General features: G+C 36.4%; 1 long non-coding RNA gene across 1 annotated transcript; it reads left to right on the forward strand.

Moving 5' to 3' along the window:
• The first annotated feature begins 785 nt into the window (after nt 1–785).
• On the forward strand, nt 786–4,056 carry LOC110940301. Its single transcript, XR_002592981.2, has 3 exons — nt 786–942; nt 2,426–2,515; nt 3,655–4,056. It is a non-coding gene; the product is annotated as an uncharacterized LOC110940301 (long non-coding RNA).
• Nucleotides 4,057–18,279: the final 14,223 nt, after the last annotated feature.

Genomic DNA, 18,279 nt, shown 5'->3' on the forward strand with positions numbered 1-18,279 from the left:
GCATTTCTGATTCAAGCTCCCATGTGTATTCAGGTCCTCTTTTGGAGTCCCACTTCACTTTGACCAGAACTAATCTCTTGTGCTTAAGATTCTTGATTTTCCTATCTTCAATGTGTAGAGGCCTCTCTACAAACTTAAGTTGTTCATTTACCTCTATATCCTTAAGAGGTACTACAAGAGATTCATCGGCTAAGCATTTCTTGAGATTAGATACATGAAATACAACATGAATTCCTGCCATTTCCTCTGGCAGTTGTAGCTGATAGGCTACAGGTCCTATTCTTCTAACAATTTCAAAAGTTCCAACATAATTGGGACTTAGCTTTCCCCGTTTGATGAATCTTACCACTCCTTTCCAAGGAGAGACTTTTAATAATACCTTGTCACCTACTTGAAATTCCAATGGCTTACGTCTATTATCCGTGTAGCTCTTCTGTCGATCACGTGCTGCTCTTAGTCGTTCCTTGACTTGAATGATTTTATCAGTTGTTTCCTGCACTATCTCGGGTCCAGATAGTTGCTTTTCCCCAATTTATGCCCAACAGTGTAACACCCCAAAACCCGAACGTATAACTCACTAATAAGATTTCATGGAATATGAAAAATGTTTAAATAAACATGTTGTATAAGAATGAATAGAAGATATAACTTAGTTAGAATAAATGTGAAATATTGCATTATAAAATAAACTATGACCAAAGTTTAGGCAAACATATAAATGGAGGGGCTAAACATGTACAAGGAAAAAGATATTTACTAAAAGAAAAATAAGGAAAAACAAACACACACACATCTGGCTTGGCGTGTGTGTGTGTCGCCCCAAGCAGGAGAAAAAGAGGAGAAACCCTAAAATCCTTGAAGTTGCAAAATTGAGAAGGGAAATTGAAGCTAATCATATGCATGAATCTGAATCTGCAACCGTTTAAGCCTACTAATCAAGTGGTAAGTTGTAGAATTTCGATTTGATGATCATTGATGAGATGGGTTGTGTTTAATCCTTGAGCCTATGTGAAATTAGAAAGGTAATGAACTAGAATCATCTCATGAAACATGAATTGTGTTCGAATTTTTGATTATATTGATGATTTAATGAAAACCCACTTGTAAAAGTAATTTTATGAAGATGATGATGTTGCATGTGCTAAATCAAGTATAGTTTTGATATATATATATATGAAGTTGGATATTGTGGATTATTGTTAATAGCCTTGATTTAGGATGAAAGTTATGTGAGGTTAATGGAATTTGATGATCTTGATATGAACTAGTAAGAATATGCAAAGAATGCTTGTACATTATGCTTAGATAGTGGTACGCACACAAAGTGTTTGATAAAATGCCTACATGAAACTTGAATTGATTCAAGTTTGTGTTAAAAAGTTAGTAAATTCGTCACTTTTGACAGCCCTAGATAGTCATCTTGTAAAGGCCGTATCTCATTCGTTATTAGGAGTTAGACAACGAGCCTTATATCGTTGAAAAGCTTGTTTCGCATGTTACAATTCTTATTTGGTCACAAGAGGCTGGTTATGAGATTTAGTGGGTCAAAACAGCATGAAAAGTTAGTAAATTAGTCACTTTTGACAGCCCTAGATAGTCATCTTGTAAAGGCCGTATCTCATTCGTTATTAGGAGTTAGACAACGAGCCTTATATCGTTGAAAAGCTTGTTTCGCATGTTACAATTCTTATTTGAAAGTCGAAGTCAGATTATGTGATTAAGAAGGGGGAAAGTGACCCCGAACAGCTGCTGCGTGAAAAATGCAGCAATGAAAATAATGTGTTTTATGAACTTAAAACATATGATTTTCTAGTCACCAATTTACTAAACACTAAATATTGCTTCGGGTGAATGTTTACAGTTGTTAAGGTGTGTTTAAAGCGTTACTATGTGTAAAATTGGCGTTAATGTATAGCAAGTAAGGATGGTAAAATCATGTTGTTCATGTACCCCAAATATGGTCGTCTAGTATGGAATCCCGAAAGGTTTAGTATATGTAGTATTGATATTATGTATGTGTGTGTATGTAATGGACTGATCATGTGGTTGTAAGCATGTTACATCATGAATATGAAGTGTATATAATGCCATTGTTATAGCTTAATATGATGACACGGATATATGAGGTTAAGTCGAAAGTCCATAAGATGGGTCGTTGACTTTTGAAAGCCAAACCTTGCATAAGTAGTATGGCTAGACTCTTGTCAAATTTCAATGCTATAAAGTCATAGGGCGCATGTTTAACAATGTGTGTTATATGCAATTATTTAAGGAATTATACGAGTTGGAAAAGATGTGATTTTAGGTATATGTCTTATGTTTGTTAGAGTTGACTAATGAAAGTCAAACGTGAACCATGCATTCGACATGATCATTAAGTGTACAATCATGTATACTAACAAGAATGTGATTGCGTGATGAGAAGGCATAGGGATCATGTGGAAATGGACTCAAGAACGGAAGGTTAACGGGTCAAGCGGAGGCGAGGAAGCAAGCATGAACACTAACGCTCGAGGTAAGTGATTCTAATTTCACTTTTTAGCTTGTTTAAATAAGGTATTGTTCTAGATAATTGAGTATGTTACGAAGTCAAACATGGATTTGGTTGAATGAAAACGATGGTTCTCGCTAAGTAGATCGAATGTGTCAAATGGAGTTTTGTTGTCATAACATAATGAAGTGTAAGTAAGTTCCGAACCTCTTTTTAGTATTTAGAAAGATTTGTTAATTTTGTCATATGTTGCGAATAGTGAGATATGTAAGAACGTAAGATCAAATGAAGTTCTAAGTTTAGTTTTGTGGTAATGGGTCAAAAATGTTAACTAAGTCGAAAAGTGTGTATTAAAGATCAAACGGGTCAAAAACTAGGTAGCGGGGTAAGGTAAGGATTCGACCATTAAGGCATGAGTGTTAGTATTAGAATGATTTAGGGGCTTGGACAAATGTTATTTTACGTTTTGGGACGCTCGGGGTGCACGAACAGGGGTCGAAACGGTTAAAATAAGCAAAAAACGGAGAGCAGATCTGCAGAGGGGCGTCCCCGACGCCGCTACCAGCGTCGCCGACGCTGGTGGGTTTTGGCCGACGCCCTATGTTGCTAGTTAAGTCAGTTTCTTTGTTTTCTTTGATTCTCGGGCCCCGTAAGCCCATTCCTAAGCCCCGTTAGACCCCCGTCATGCACCCTAACTTTACCAAATAGTTGTGTGAGTTATGGATGAGTAAGGAACCCGTTTTAAAGCTTCCGAAATGCAACCCAAATTTAAGAGAGAGTTTTTATCAAGTATGGGTAAGAAGGGAACTTGCTCGTGGGTATGCATAAGGATAAAATAAGTAGTTATACATGTGGGTATGTGTTTGATTGTATGTAAGTAATTGGAACTCGTAGGTGAGTATGACTATGAACGCGTAAGTATGGAGATTTATGTGTATGTAATTTACATGTATAGACGTGTGTGTTTAGGACTTGCATGTAATATTGTGTAAGATGTAAATTGTAAGTTTTTGTACGAACAGAAAGGTATGTATGCATGGATTGGAATTTAAATATATGCACGAATGAATGAGACTTGTTTATGCGTATATGTGGACTTATTCATATGAATGAAATCTAACGATGCTAACCGTTTTTCTATTGAGAATGAAATGGAAGTGCAGGTATACAAATAATGGAAGTTGTAGGTTTGACACTAAAATCCAATGATGGTGTTCGAATGGACGGATGAATGAATTAACATAAGCGAAAGCATGAGATGTCGACGCCTAACTATGTATGTTTAAAACTTATGTATGATGTGACTGGTTGCTAACGATGTGATTGTATGTGGTGTCTACAGGTTGCGTGGATTTAGCATCATTATGAAGGATAGAAAGATTGAAGATCGAGTCAAGAGCAAAGGATTGTACGGGAAAGATCGGTCACATAGTTTAGCAAATGTAGGTCCGAAGTATTAGTATAATGGAACGTGGTAAATCCTTTTTAATGAATGTATGACATTTGATATTCGAACTTTCCTGTAAGTACTATGTCTATTAAAGAACGAAATTTTTGGGTTCATATTTTCCGCTGTGTTGTATTTTTTTTTAAGTTATTACAAGTTAGTCTTACAGGGAATTGTTCATAATACAAATGGGTCATGCCCGATTTTTGTTAAATTAAAGCATGATAATATTACTTTCGGATTAAGAATTTTGGGCGTTACAAACAGACTGGGGTTCTGCACTTTCGTCCATAAAGTGCTTCGAATGGTGCAGTATTGATACTTGTGTGATGACTGTTGTTGTAAGAAAATTCTATTAAAGGTAAGTGATCGTCCCAATTACCTCTGAAATCAATTACACAAGCTCTAAGCTTGTCCTCCATTGTCTGAATTGTCCTTTCACTTTGTCCGTCCGTTTGAGGATGATAAGCTGTGTTTAGATTCAACTTGGTTCCCACTGCTTTTTGGAAACTTGCCCAAAAATGAGAGGTAAAACGGCTATCCCTATCAGAAACAATTGATAAAGGTATTCCATGTAATGACACAATTTCATTTACATATAATTTGGCTAACTGTTCCATACTGAAAGTTTCCTTCATTGGTAGGAAATGAGTTGACTTGGTTAGCCTATCTACAATCACCCAGATTGTATCATTACCTTTTCTTGTTTTGGGTAACTTGGTAACAAAATCCATTGTTATCAATTCCCATTTCCAAACTGGCATTTCTAGCTGTTGCAGCAAACCTGAGGGTTTCTGGTGTTCAGCTTTTACTTGTGAACAGGTCAAACATTTAGAAACATACGCTGCTATATCCTTTTTCATTCCTATCCACCAGAAATTTTTCCTTAAATCCTAGTACATTTTATCACTTCCTGGATGCATTGTATACTTAGACTTATGCGCTTCTTCTAATATACGGTGACGTAGGTTTCCTAATTTAGGTATCCACATTCTTTCCTTATGGAATCTCCAAATCTGTTCCTTGTTCTAGTTCTTTAATCATTCCTTTTAAATTTTCAGTATCTTTCTTGATTACTGACTCTTGTGCTTCTCTTATCTGATCGTTTAAATCTACTTATAGATTTAATTTAAGAGAACGTACCCTTTTTGGCTTTTCATGATATTTTCGACTTAAAGCATCTGCTACTACATTGGCTTTTCCTGCATGATACTGGATGTTACAATCATGATCACTAAGAATTTCCATCCATCGTCGTTGTCTCATATTCAACTCCTTTTGCCCAAAAACATACCTTAAACTTTTATGATCTGTAAGTATGGTAAACTTACTACCATAAAGGTAATGTCTCCAAATCTTAAGGGCAAAAATTATAGCTCCTAATTCTAGATCATGGGTTAAATAATTCTCTTCATGATTCTTAAGCTGTCTAGAGGCGTAAGCTATAACCTTTTTACGTTGCATCAACACACATCCATAACCTAACTTAGAAGCGTCACAATAGACTACAAAGTCCTCAGTTCCTTCTGGTAACGCTAGTATGGGTGTATGGGTTAATCTTTGCTTAAGGATTCTAAAGGCTTCTTCTTGTTTTGGTCCACATTCAAACTTAATGGATTTACAGGTTAACTTAGTTAAAGGAATAGCTATTCTAGAAAAATCTCGAATAAATCTTCTATAGTAACCGGCTAATCCTAAGAAACTTCTAACTTCAGTTGGCGATTCAGGGGTTTTCCATTGGGTAATTGCCTCAATCTTTGTTGGATCCACATGAATTCCTTCATGATCGACTAAGTGTCCAAGAAATTGTACCTGTTCTAACTAAAACTCACACTTGGAAAACTTAGCGTACAACTTTTCCTTTCTTAACAGACTTAATAGTAAGTGCAAATGCTTTGCATGCTCATCTCTACTTTTAGAGTAAATTAGAATATCATCTATGAAGACAATTATGAATTTATCCAAATATGGCTTACATATTCGGTTCATCCTGTCCATAAATGCGGCTGGGGCATTGGTTAAACCAAATGGCATGACAGTAAATTCATAATGGCCATACCTTGTTCTGAATGCGGTCTTAGTAATATCCTCTTCCTGTACCTTTAATTGATGATATCCTGATCTTAAATCGATTTTAGAGAAAAATCGAGCTCCTTGCAGTTGATCGAACAGATCATCGATTCTTGGTAATGGATACCGGTTCTTAATTGTGACCTTGTTCAATTCATGGTAGTCAATGCACATATGCATTGATCCGTCCTTCTTTTTGACGAACAGTATCGGTGCTCCCCATGGCGAGGAGCTTGGCTGTATAAATCCTTTCTCCAACAATTCGTCTAACTGTTTCTTCAGTTCCTGCATTTCAGCGGGTGCCAAACGGTAAGGTGCTTTGGCAATCGGTGCTGTACCTAGTAGCAGATGGATTCTGAATTCAACTTCCCTGTCTGGAGGTAGTCCTACCAATTCTTCTGGAAGTACATCTGAAAACTGAGAAACTACTGGGATGTCTTTTAATTCTTTTTCTTTAGTGTTAGTGATTATAGAAATCAAATACACTATAGATCCTTTTCTTATATAACTTGCAGTTTTCATCACAGAGATGAATTGAGTGGATCTAGATGGTTTATCTCCTCTAATTGTGATCTTTTCACCCCTTGGTGATTTTACTTGAATTGACTTTTGATCACATAAAATACTGGCTTTATTGGTTATTAACCAATCCATTCCTAATACGACATCAAATCCTGCCAGATTCATTGGGTAAAGGTTTGCAATAAACTTTTGATTAAAAATTTCTGTTCTTGCTCCCTGCAAGATTTCAGAAATCCTAACGGTTTCTCCATTTGCTGTCTCTACTAGACATTCTTGTGGTAGTTTAGTTAATGATTGATTCAGAAGTTTGCAAAACGAAGTATTAATAAAACTTTGGTTTGCACCAGAGTCAAATAATACTTTAGCAAAAATATCATTAACTAAAAACGTACCAGCTATGACGCCCGGGATCATCTTGGCTTCATCTGCAGTTAGAACAAATGCTCTAGCATTTTTAGGATTCTTGTTGTTTGCAGCTGGAGACAATTTCGGACAGTTTGGCCTGATGTGACCTTTTTCTCCACAGTTGAAGCACAATCCATTTGTTGGTTTCCTTCTGCAAGTTTCTTCCTTGTGTCCTGGTGCTTTGCAGAAATTGTAGTAAGTGGAGCATCTTCCTGAATGCTTCTTTCTGCAGGTTTTTCAGTACGGTGCAGAGGTAGAACCTATATTCCTACGGTTGAAATTCCCAGAACGGAATTCTTGAGTAAGCCTTTGGGTTAGGTTTCTCCTCTGGTCTTCTTCTCTAATACGAATTAACTCATCTGTCAAGGTATTAGATAGTTCTACAGCTTCTTCTATGGTTTGAGGTCTAGCTGTCTTGACTACATGTCTAATCTCTCCGATTAATCCCCAGATGTAACGGGAGATTAATACCGGTTCAGGTGATGCAAGGGTTGGCACTATTCTAGCATATTCAAAGAATGTAGTAGTGTACCCCTTACTATCTACCCCGGTCATTCTAAGGTTCAGAAACTTATTGGCTATCTGCTCCTTTTCATTGGGAGGGCAGAACTTCCTTTCTACCATATTTTTGAACTCCTCCCATTCCATGTTGTATATCCTATCACTTCCTCTTGACTGGAGGATAGTGTTCCACCATTCTAGGGCTGAATTCTTAAATAAATTAGAAGCAAACATTATCTTATCCTTTTCAGCACACTTGCATATTTTCAGAACAGCTTCAGTTTTCTCTATCCAGCGTAGAGCTGCAATGGGTCCTTCATTGCCCGAGAATTCTATTGGTTTGCAGGACCAGAATTATTTGTAAGAACAACCATATGGCATGGTTCTTCTTCTTTTGGGAATGGGCACCAGAAGTACGGGTCCATTGTTCACGCTGTGTTCCGGTTCAGTTGGTCGCTTACTGCTATGCTTACTTTTATTATTCGCTTCTTGAACCGTTTGAATAATAAATGGCATTGCATCTATAATTCCTTGTGCCACTATATGTTGAACGGCACTATTATCCATTTGGTTTCCATTGTTGTTCGGATTCTCATTATTCAGATTATCGTTATTCGAGTGGTTGTCGTTCGGGATATTATCATTCTAGTTTTCCTGATTAGCTTCGTCGTCCATCTGAATTTTAAACATTTACCACATATTAATATCACCAATAATATTTGAATATAGCCAATCACATGACACGCACTTTTGGTCAAAAGCGTCGAGCATTGCGACTTTTACTCTATTCATATATTATGCATCTATTACACACTAGTACTGAAATTAAAATTACAATACCGACTGAAATGTAAAGCTACAATACTAATAATATGCATCCATAGTTTTTTTTTTTCTAACACATACAAACATATATTATATTATATTATTATTACTACCGTTTCCACCATCTCATTCATGGATATGGATTCATCCAAAAATCCATATTGTGTTCGTCGTATTTCCATACGAGATGCTCTCCCACCTGTCGCATTCTCTCATTGCTTTCTAAAATTTCCTCACCGAAAGTCTTAAGTTCTTGTACGTTTTCTGCACTCATTGGGGGTGCAGGTTCTAGGACTGGGTTCGGAATCTAGGGTGCGAGTTCCTAATATGGAGGTATAGGGGCCTGGTATGGGTAAGGATTTTCTAAGATCTCCCTAATGTATGCATCATTATTAAAATAGGGATCTAGAGTATCTAACCATGGGTAGGCTCCTAGGTTTTGCATTGGCACATCTTCGTGAATCGGGTAGCGTTGCACATAGTCCCTAACATCATCCCACCAGGGATCGTAATTTGGGTCTAGGGGATTTGGTGCAGGTACCCTAGGTATCTCCTCCGGGTTGAAATCATGCATTTCTAATGGATTTCCAAGGTTTTCTATTTCCATGGTTTGATCAGGAATTTGTGGTTGCGGTTGGGGTGCTAGCATTTGCTCCAGGTTTGGGTCAGCTGCAGTAGTTGCTAAAATATGGATATTGGCTATACCCCTATTAAGCATATCCTGGGCATACGCATCGGTTTCTCGTTTAGCCGCGGCTAGTGCTCTCTGGTCTTGTAACTTTTTCATATGTTTCCTACGCTTGTGTGCTCCCCTACTGAACCATCCCCTCTTTTTCTGAGGAAATGGCTCTTCAGATTGAGCCTTAAACACAACGATTCCTTCTTCCGTATCAGCAGAGTACCCCGAGAGGGCAGGCTGAGAAAAGGAGGTGCCTTCGCTTCTAGGCGAACTAGACAATTGACGATACGCGTCAGATGGTCCTTGGTCGCTCATACTGCAAACTAACAGATAGTCAGATAACACATAACAAGAAAATACAATTATGCACGTATTCCTGTTATTTATTTCCTTACACTTTGGATTTCGATGTCAGCAGAACACTTCTGTGGCTGAATCAGTGGCATAGCTCTGATACCACCTTTTGTCGCAACCCCCGAACCCAAATCCCCGGGAACGGGCGGCCGCGAGCCAGTTTCGGTGGCATCACGTTATTTATCTAATTTGGCAGCGGAAATTTTCATCAGGACCGTAGTTAGGAAATATTTTATCAGAGTAAACCACCACACTTTATAACATTGAACACATGGGTAAAACCCAAGTTTTCAGTATGCACACTTTCATAGGAATAAATCCTATCTTTATTTAAGAAAAACATCTATTTCTTTTAGATAACTTTATTGCCACTTTTCCAAGCCTTCAGTGCTGTCCAGCTGGCTTCTATTTGGCTTTCAAATTTTGTTACCTGAAACGCGTTTTAAAAACATTTTTGTCAGTGGGAAATACTGGTGAGTGAATCCCAGTTTAATCAAGTTGAAATACCAATCATTTTACAGTATTGAGGGCGCATCCGCAATTACATTTGTTTCCAAGATATAACAATTAACATCAGTGGTACTGTCATACTCAACTTGTGGAATGTTACCACGCCAGTAACAAATTTTGTATACAAAACCCCCAACATACCCACTATAATTGTATTCTTACAAATACTCAATAACTGCTTTGTATATATATTTAATTAAGTGAGGTTTTGTAAAAACATTTATCAAAAAGAGGATTACTCACATTGCTGTTTTAGATTATCCTTTAGGGTTTCCTGGTGATAATCTATAAATTACACAAATGCAAGTGTGTTAGTATAATAACCCATTTTAACATTAGTAATACCCTCCCCGAGACGGCATTCCAACGACTACGTCGAGCAGAACCACGACAGCCGTTACGGAACCCTAGATCAATCGGGCAGAGTATCTAATACGTCTCCAGGGATTATAATACTTACATCGTAGAAGAACCTCGCTATTTAGGGGGTATAATACCCGACTATAACTTCTACTATTCAGAATTGAGAGAGATATTTCGAAATTGAGCGACGGAAACTGAAAGCCCGAGCTCTCAATTTATAGGGCTGTAATCTGCCTTTCTCGCGGCCCGCGTAAAAGACAACACGGGCTTACATGGCCCGCGTGGCCAAGGGGTCTAGGCGTAGCTGATCCGGGTTATCACGTAGGTTCAACAGGTGTTGGGCCACGTGGCGGCCCAGGGTTTCGCCATATATCACTCTATCGCGGCCCGTGTAAGGTTGAGGTGTGGCTTACGCGGCCCGCCTCAACTTAAAATTCAACGAAATCAAGGTTTAACCTTGATACCGCCGGCGTAAATATTAGGGTGGGTGTACGCGGCCCGCCTCAGCTTAATATTTTGATTTTTATTTTATTTTTAATTTTTAATGTAATATAGTATTTTGGGCTCGGTTTTCACATACGGTGTATATTTAAAGACATTTTGGGATATTTTAAATATATTAGGGTGTCGGGAACATTATCAAGGGTGTCGGTTCTCTTGAGGATTGTTACAGTGTACGTGTTATGTATATGTTATGTGTTACATGTTCGTGCAAGATCGGCGGATACATATGTTTGTGTGTTTAAGTGTATGTTCATAGTATATATATATATATATATATATATATATATATATATATATATATATATATATATATATATATATATATATATATATATATATATATATATATATATATATGTGTGTGTGTGTGTGTGTGTGTGAACGAACATGGACAGTTAAGTGCTCGTTATATAAAAACGTATATATTATATGAATATGTGTATATAATATGTGAGCAAAATGTTCATCTCAACAAACGGGTTTTCGATAAATACATAAATGATTCGAGGAACAACAAAAACTTTTGTTTCTTTTGTTTTTTCATAATTGTTAGAATTATTTTAATCAAGAAATTTAGTATATTTGTCATTGGATAGTTAAATAATTGTCAAATAATAGGGCATAATGTAATCTGTCATTTAAATATGGTAATATAGTTTGTGTTTGTGTCTGTATTTGGTTTTAACATGTTCTTCATGGGTTCCCTTCCCAAAGTGTAGAACCGAAAATCTTATTCATTCTAATGATCTAAATTGTGTAAACATTCCTAGCCAACCATAGTTCTACTATTTGACTCACTATGAAACAATTGTATATCGCACATTGATAATTCTACAAGTCAATAAAATAATGACTAGATTGACTATTTAAAAAAATTATGATGATGCAACAAGTTTCAAAATCACCAATCCCGTTTGTGGGATTGTGCATTGCATTATGCTTTTAGTGCAAAATATATATGAAGTATCAATAAAAACCATAACATTATGAGAAACCAACAAAAATATTTATGGATCATTTTATTATATGCTACCCAAATATGAATAACTATCAGGTATCTTACGAATAATCGTTTAAAATGACTTGCCTAGCAAAACAAATGATTCATGTTTGCAATAATAGTTACATTTGTTATTTTATATGGATTATTTTGAATTGATCCATTGTCGAGTGTGCGGTGAAAATCGTTACACGACAGATGGAAAGGTCCGTAATTTGCTCTTGACTTACATGTCGATTGCTCCTTGACTTCAAATAATGTGTATGTGAAAAAGATGTCCAAATTAACATATGAATTGGCATTATGATGGATAAGCTGTTAGAAATAACTCGTAATATGTCCTATAGATCATTTAACTTTACCAATATGACATAATCTGCTTTTAGATGGAAGTAATTGTGAATATTTATAAGTTAAGGGGCTATTATGATTTCCTTTTAGATGCTTTTAATATAGAGAATACAAAGACTTTTGAGTTACTTATAAATGGATGATCACGTTATGATTTTGGGGATTCATTCATAGTATAACAATTCAAAACTCCTCAAGAACACCAACACAATATTCTCTCTAATGTGATCCATCAACACAGGACATCATTACAGTAATAATGGATTCTTCATTCTCATCTCAGATCTATGTACCAACAAGTAAGTTTTACTGATTTGATGTCTAATATCACATTCACGATAGAATAAACAAGATTAGTGTTGTCACACCCCGACCGCGTAAAACAACGAAACCGCGGTGGAAACGTCAGGGAGTGGAGCGACAAAATTATTGTTTCACAACCATGGATTCAAAAGTTTCGTTTTATTTAGATATTTAACATTTACAATCATCTTAAAGTTAAAGATAAAACACAACTACATTGTCTATCATTTGTTATTTAGTCACTAAGGCCTCGTCCAGTTCTAAGTGAGCATGCATCCTAGTCGCAATCAACATCATTCAACACCACCTGAAACATACGTGAAAATAAAGTCAGCAAAGAAATGCCGGCAAGCACATAGGTTTACTGAGAGTATCAGATTCATGGCTCGTATACATGTTGTAGTAACTCGTACAAAAACATGAGTTAATATTAGAAAATCTTATTTTGTAAAATGATTGTATTGTAAAATGAATAACCAAGTCAAACAGATGGTTATAGTTTATAAAACCTCGATGCCATAAATCTTAACTCAAAACATTTGTTTATGTAAACCCAAATCGTAAATATTTCTCGTAGTAAAACTCATATAGTTTATATCGTTTAGTAAACATCGTTGTGTGACATCGTTCAAAATCGTTTGTCCAAGTGAACTAAATAACGCCACGGAATGTAATATGATAAAAGCATTTATATATAAGAAGTACCAGCGACGTATCTACCATGCTTTTATCACATTAAACCCGTCCGGTTATCTAATCACATACCAAAAACCAATCGTTCATTCAATTCGTTTAACTTGTTCAACTCGTTCAAATCGTTCAATCGTTCAAAATCGCTCAATGGTTCAAATCGTTCTCGTTTTAATTGTGAAAACTAATGTAACACCCCAAAAATGGATTTGGTAATTAAACCACGTTACTAGTGACGACGGGTAAAATACCGTTAGTGGTAAAAATTAACCCGGTTAATGTTAGGACTTAAATGAATAAATTTGATATGAATTAAAAGAGGATAAATACTTTGAGGAAAACAAAGTATATAGAGAAGGCCCGAGCTAACGGGACTTAAAATATAACGGGCTACGACTACCCCGAACTCACTAAGTTAAACTAGCAAAGTTTAACCTAGTTAACAAAACAAAGTATTGTTGAAAATAAGTAGGTTGTAGCCTACTTACTAGTTAACTAAACTTGAGGGGCCAAAGGTGGAATAATCTAAAAGATTATTTACTAAAATCAAAAACAAAACACACACACACCTAGTGTGTTCGTGAGCGACCAGGAGAAGGCTCCAAGGAGAGCCAAAACCCTAACTCCAACAATTCAACAAATTGAAGCTCAAATCAAGACCCAAATCGATGCATGAACACATATAAATGATCACCTAGTCGTGGGGATCACAAGGTATGTCGAATTTTAAGATTTGGTGATACTTTGAGATTATGATGAACAATCATAATCGAAATTCTGGAATGAATATTGAATCTATGAGTGCTATTGTGTTGAAATCTTTGTTTAGAAACAAACCCTAGTTGAAAACTTGGAGAATTAGTGTTAAAACTAGGGATTTGATAATTAACCTACTATGTGCTATGTGGGTTTTGATTATGTAGTGAAGATGATGGTTTACACATGTTTAAAATCATCATAGTTGCTAGTAGAAACAAGATACTTGAACAATTTGCAAGTTTGAGTGTTGAACATACATGACTTGAGATGGGTTTTTATATGATATAAAAGAATTGATGTTAAGATCGTGATATAGATGCTTGAAATCATGTTACCTAGTAGTTAGTGTGTAAAAATTTGATTTCGTTAAGCATTCGGATGAAATGCCTAAGTGAAATTCAATAAACCAAATGTGCAATGAATAAGTTGATAAGTCGATTGACTTTAAAAAGTCAAACCGACCAAGTATATGATCAAATGATAAAACTCGATATAAGAAGCGTAGGATGGAATAGTCGTAAATGATTATGACTAACCCAACCGTCTTACGAATTACAATGATAGTTTGACGCATGGCAAGCTAAGTGAAAGCTTGGGGAAGGAAGCGGGTCAAACGAATCAAGAACGAAGGAAAAGCATAATTCGGATGCAAAGTAAGTATATCTTACACTAGTCATATATATTTTTTTTAGAGTACGTAAAGAACAAATATCTAATTGAGATATGGTGTTCCGGCGTGTAGTCGTACGGAACAAAATAATCAAATATGATAAGAAACCATAGTGATGGTTAGAAATGAGTTAAAATTGGTTATTCGATCATTTTATGACGAATGAAACATGTACTTTTAATGGTTAGCAAATAATGTAAATTATAATAACCGATAAGGGCAAATTGGTAAATTGACAATATTTGACAAATTGGCGATGGTAATTGGTCATTTAGACCAAACGAGTCAAAAGGGTGAAATTATCACCCTTTGACAATATTGACTAATGGGTTGTCAAGTTGTATGATTTTAGGAAATAAATAGCACATGGATACTTACATCGCTATCATTTAACGGCCACTAAGGAAAGGTATTGAAACGGGTCAATATATTGACCCGAGCTAGGTATATATAATGATACAACTCATCATGTAGAATTTGGATTTCTACAAGAATTAGACAAGGTTAAAATATAGATATTTGGTTACCTCTTAGGTAAACCGAATAAATTGAGTTATGATTAAGGTATTTTAAAAACATATGGATTTCAAAACAAGAATATAGTTAAAAGGTCGTAAGTTGGAATCAAACATGTACTAATAGTCCTTCGTCGTAAATGAAGGACTAAAATTGACTAAAACGCCCTGGTAAGTGAAATTGAGCAAACGAACCATAAAGGTTGTTTGGAAATAAGCGATAGGATGAAATAAATACTTTGAATAAGTATGAAAAGCAAAAGACGTAAAATATTGGTCAAAAGTCTCTATAAAGAGTCTTTGCCGTAAAATAATGATTTGAAGTGTGTAATTTGGAATATATAAATCACTACATTGAATCCACCACAAATATAGTTGTGGTGGGAGGTCATTTGATAAGAAATGTGGGCATATGTATTTAGAAGCGAATGAAAGAGATTGGTGCTTAAAATATGCATAAATACCCTTAACGGGTCAAAATGAGCATATGGGTGAAAATGGGTTTAAAGAGGTATATAAACCTGTAATTTGAAACCTATTATGTTAAACATTTTTGAACTTGATAGGTTTATGGGAAATAAAGGTTAAACAAACTCGTTTGTTCGATAAAAATAGAACGGGACGAAAGTTGGTAAAAAGGGAAATAGCCGAAGACTTAAAAGTCTAAAATTTTGTAAAACCGGAGGTTAGATTTTAACTCCATAAGGTGGAGAATCAAATTACAATCACGTAGGAAGAAACGGTAGGTTAAACGGACAAGCGGTTTGAAAGATACGAAAGTTTTCATGTCGTTAAACGGCAAAATGGAAAAGCTGGATGCAGGGACCACCGTAACTTACGGTGCCACCGTAAGTTACGGTGGAGCTGATATGATTACGATGGTTACATACTGAGTTACGGTGGAAGAATAGACTTTCAGGGGCTACCGTAACTTACAGTGCCAGCGTAAGTTACGGTGGACCCAGTAACAAAATTTATTTTATTTATTTTAAATTCCCGGATTTGTTTAGACACGTTTTAAACCCCGTATGACTAAAGCATTTCATGTTTATGAAATGTAGGTACTTTTGGATGCCGGAAGACGATCAAGCTCAGCGAAGAACCGAACACGATAAAGATACACGCTTCCGCACTTTGCCACGTTGTAAATTTTAAACAACGAATTCGATCACGTTATGTAGAATAACTTATGATTTGTGAAAGTTTTAATAAACCCGTATTTCTATAGCATGTGTAGCCTTAACTACACATTTAATTGTTGGTAATTACATACAAAATCGTTAATTAGTAACTAGGGCGTTACAAGTTAGTATCAGAGCCTTGGTTTAAGAGATTCGAGTATGGTGGGGAGGAACCATGCTTGGACTTAAACCTTATGCTCTTGACAAAGAATAGTGTTCGGTTCGAGGCTTGATCGCAAATCCGGTAAGTGCATGTATGCTAATGGTCTAGCGCATTAAAGTGTTGTAGACAACACATAGGGTTACCGTGTAATACACGTTACCCCAATTAAGTGATGGATATAGTTGACAAAAATACGCGCGTTGACGCGTATAGTAGAAAAAGCCTTGTATTATAATACAGGTGATTATTGAAGTTGATATTACTAACTTTTGTGAATATCTTGATTGAAGGACACTTGCATTTAAAGATGACAAGAGCTGAACAAATTAAGGATATGATAGAGGAACGGTCCGAAGTATGACGATAGGAGCATGCTCACTAAGGACTAAATCGCGTAACGACCGCGAACAAGGTTAATGGCAAGAAACGCCCGTCGGGGCAAGCGTTACCAGGTGCGTGTTTTTAAATATAATCGCACATTTAGCAATATGCAACAAACATGTAGAGAATGATCGTTGCATAGGTAAATTAGAAACTTGGAAAACCTGAACAGAAATACATATCCAGGATGTAATTTCCAAGAAAACTGAATAGGGGCGTTACTTACATAGGGCGTGATGTGAAAACTATAAAAAGGTCGTGTATGTCATGTGTTAAATCACTTACTCTGGCCAAGTAAGTAGTGGCATATGATACCACGAGTTTCTTATAGCGGACACATTTACATCCGATGTAGTAAGGGCGGAGTGAATGGGACTAACTAAAAAGTACCCAAATGAATCAGATAAGCAAAATATTTGATAATAATGTAAACGCACAACCGAGTGACGGAAGCGTATTACAACAGGATAATGAGCCCGAGTGAAGGGACAAAGAAGCATGTAAAATGATTTAGACAAGTATTGGGAGGGAGTGTACTTACACTCGAACCCAGAAAACGCAAGCATGTAAAATGATTTAGACAAGTATTGGGAGGGAGTGTACTTACACTCGAACCCAGAAAACGCAAGCATGTAAAATGATGTAGGCATGTATTGGGAGGGGGTGTACTTACACTCGAACCCAGAAAATGCAAACATGTAAAATGATGTAGGCATGTATTGGGAGGGGGTGTACTTACACTCGAACCCGAAGAATATAAACATGTAGAATAATCAAGATATGCATTGGGAGGGAGTGTACTTACACTCGAACCCGGAAAAATGAAAATATGTCTTTAAACGAGTCGTTTTTGTAAAACGTCAAACTCGAGGACAAAGCCGGAAAATAGAAATGAAGCGAGGTCTTAATGCATACCGGGAGGGTCGTAATAATAACGACTTCGGTAAAACACCCGGTTGATGGGTAAGAATTGAACGCATGCACAGACCGAGAAACGGAAACTCAGATAGAAAGTTAAAGGACTCGGGTTTTGGGTCATAACTAAAAGATGACAAAATAATGTAAATAAAAATTGTGAATAAATTATGTTCAACTATTTTAAAGTTGAACGGGTCGATTGCAATATCACGCCGGACGGCATGAATAAATACAAACGGGATAGTGGTACCGTTAAAAGCAAAAGAATAATGAGCCCGGTAATGGGACATAATCGAGTACGGATATATGAAAACTGGAGATTGGTGAGCATGAGATGAACCTACGCATAAACGATATGAGAAGTCATAAAGTCGGAAAATTTCGTCCGAAAATAAACAAATGAAGCCTTAGACTACGGTCAAGGTCAACAAGACATGTTTTGAAGCTATATATGCATATATTTGTATGTAGATACAAATAAAAGATGAATCTGTGGGATCATCGTAACCTACGGGAATGCGATTAGTGTTAAGGTCTATGGGATCAGAATGACCCTCGGGTCACGAAAAGAAAGGGGAATAAACCTTAGGGTTCCCATTAAAAGGGGGTGAAGACCTAAGGAAATAGCCTACGAGGCCACGTGAGAGAACCTACGAATTACTTAAACAAAGCGAGGG

The sequence above is a fragment of the Helianthus annuus genome, chromosome 5 (assembly GCF_002127325.2).
Source record: "Helianthus annuus cultivar XRQ/B chromosome 5, HanXRQr2.0-SUNRISE, whole genome shotgun sequence".
Classification (NCBI taxonomy): Eukaryota; Viridiplantae; Streptophyta; class Magnoliopsida; order Asterales; family Asteraceae; genus Helianthus; species Helianthus annuus.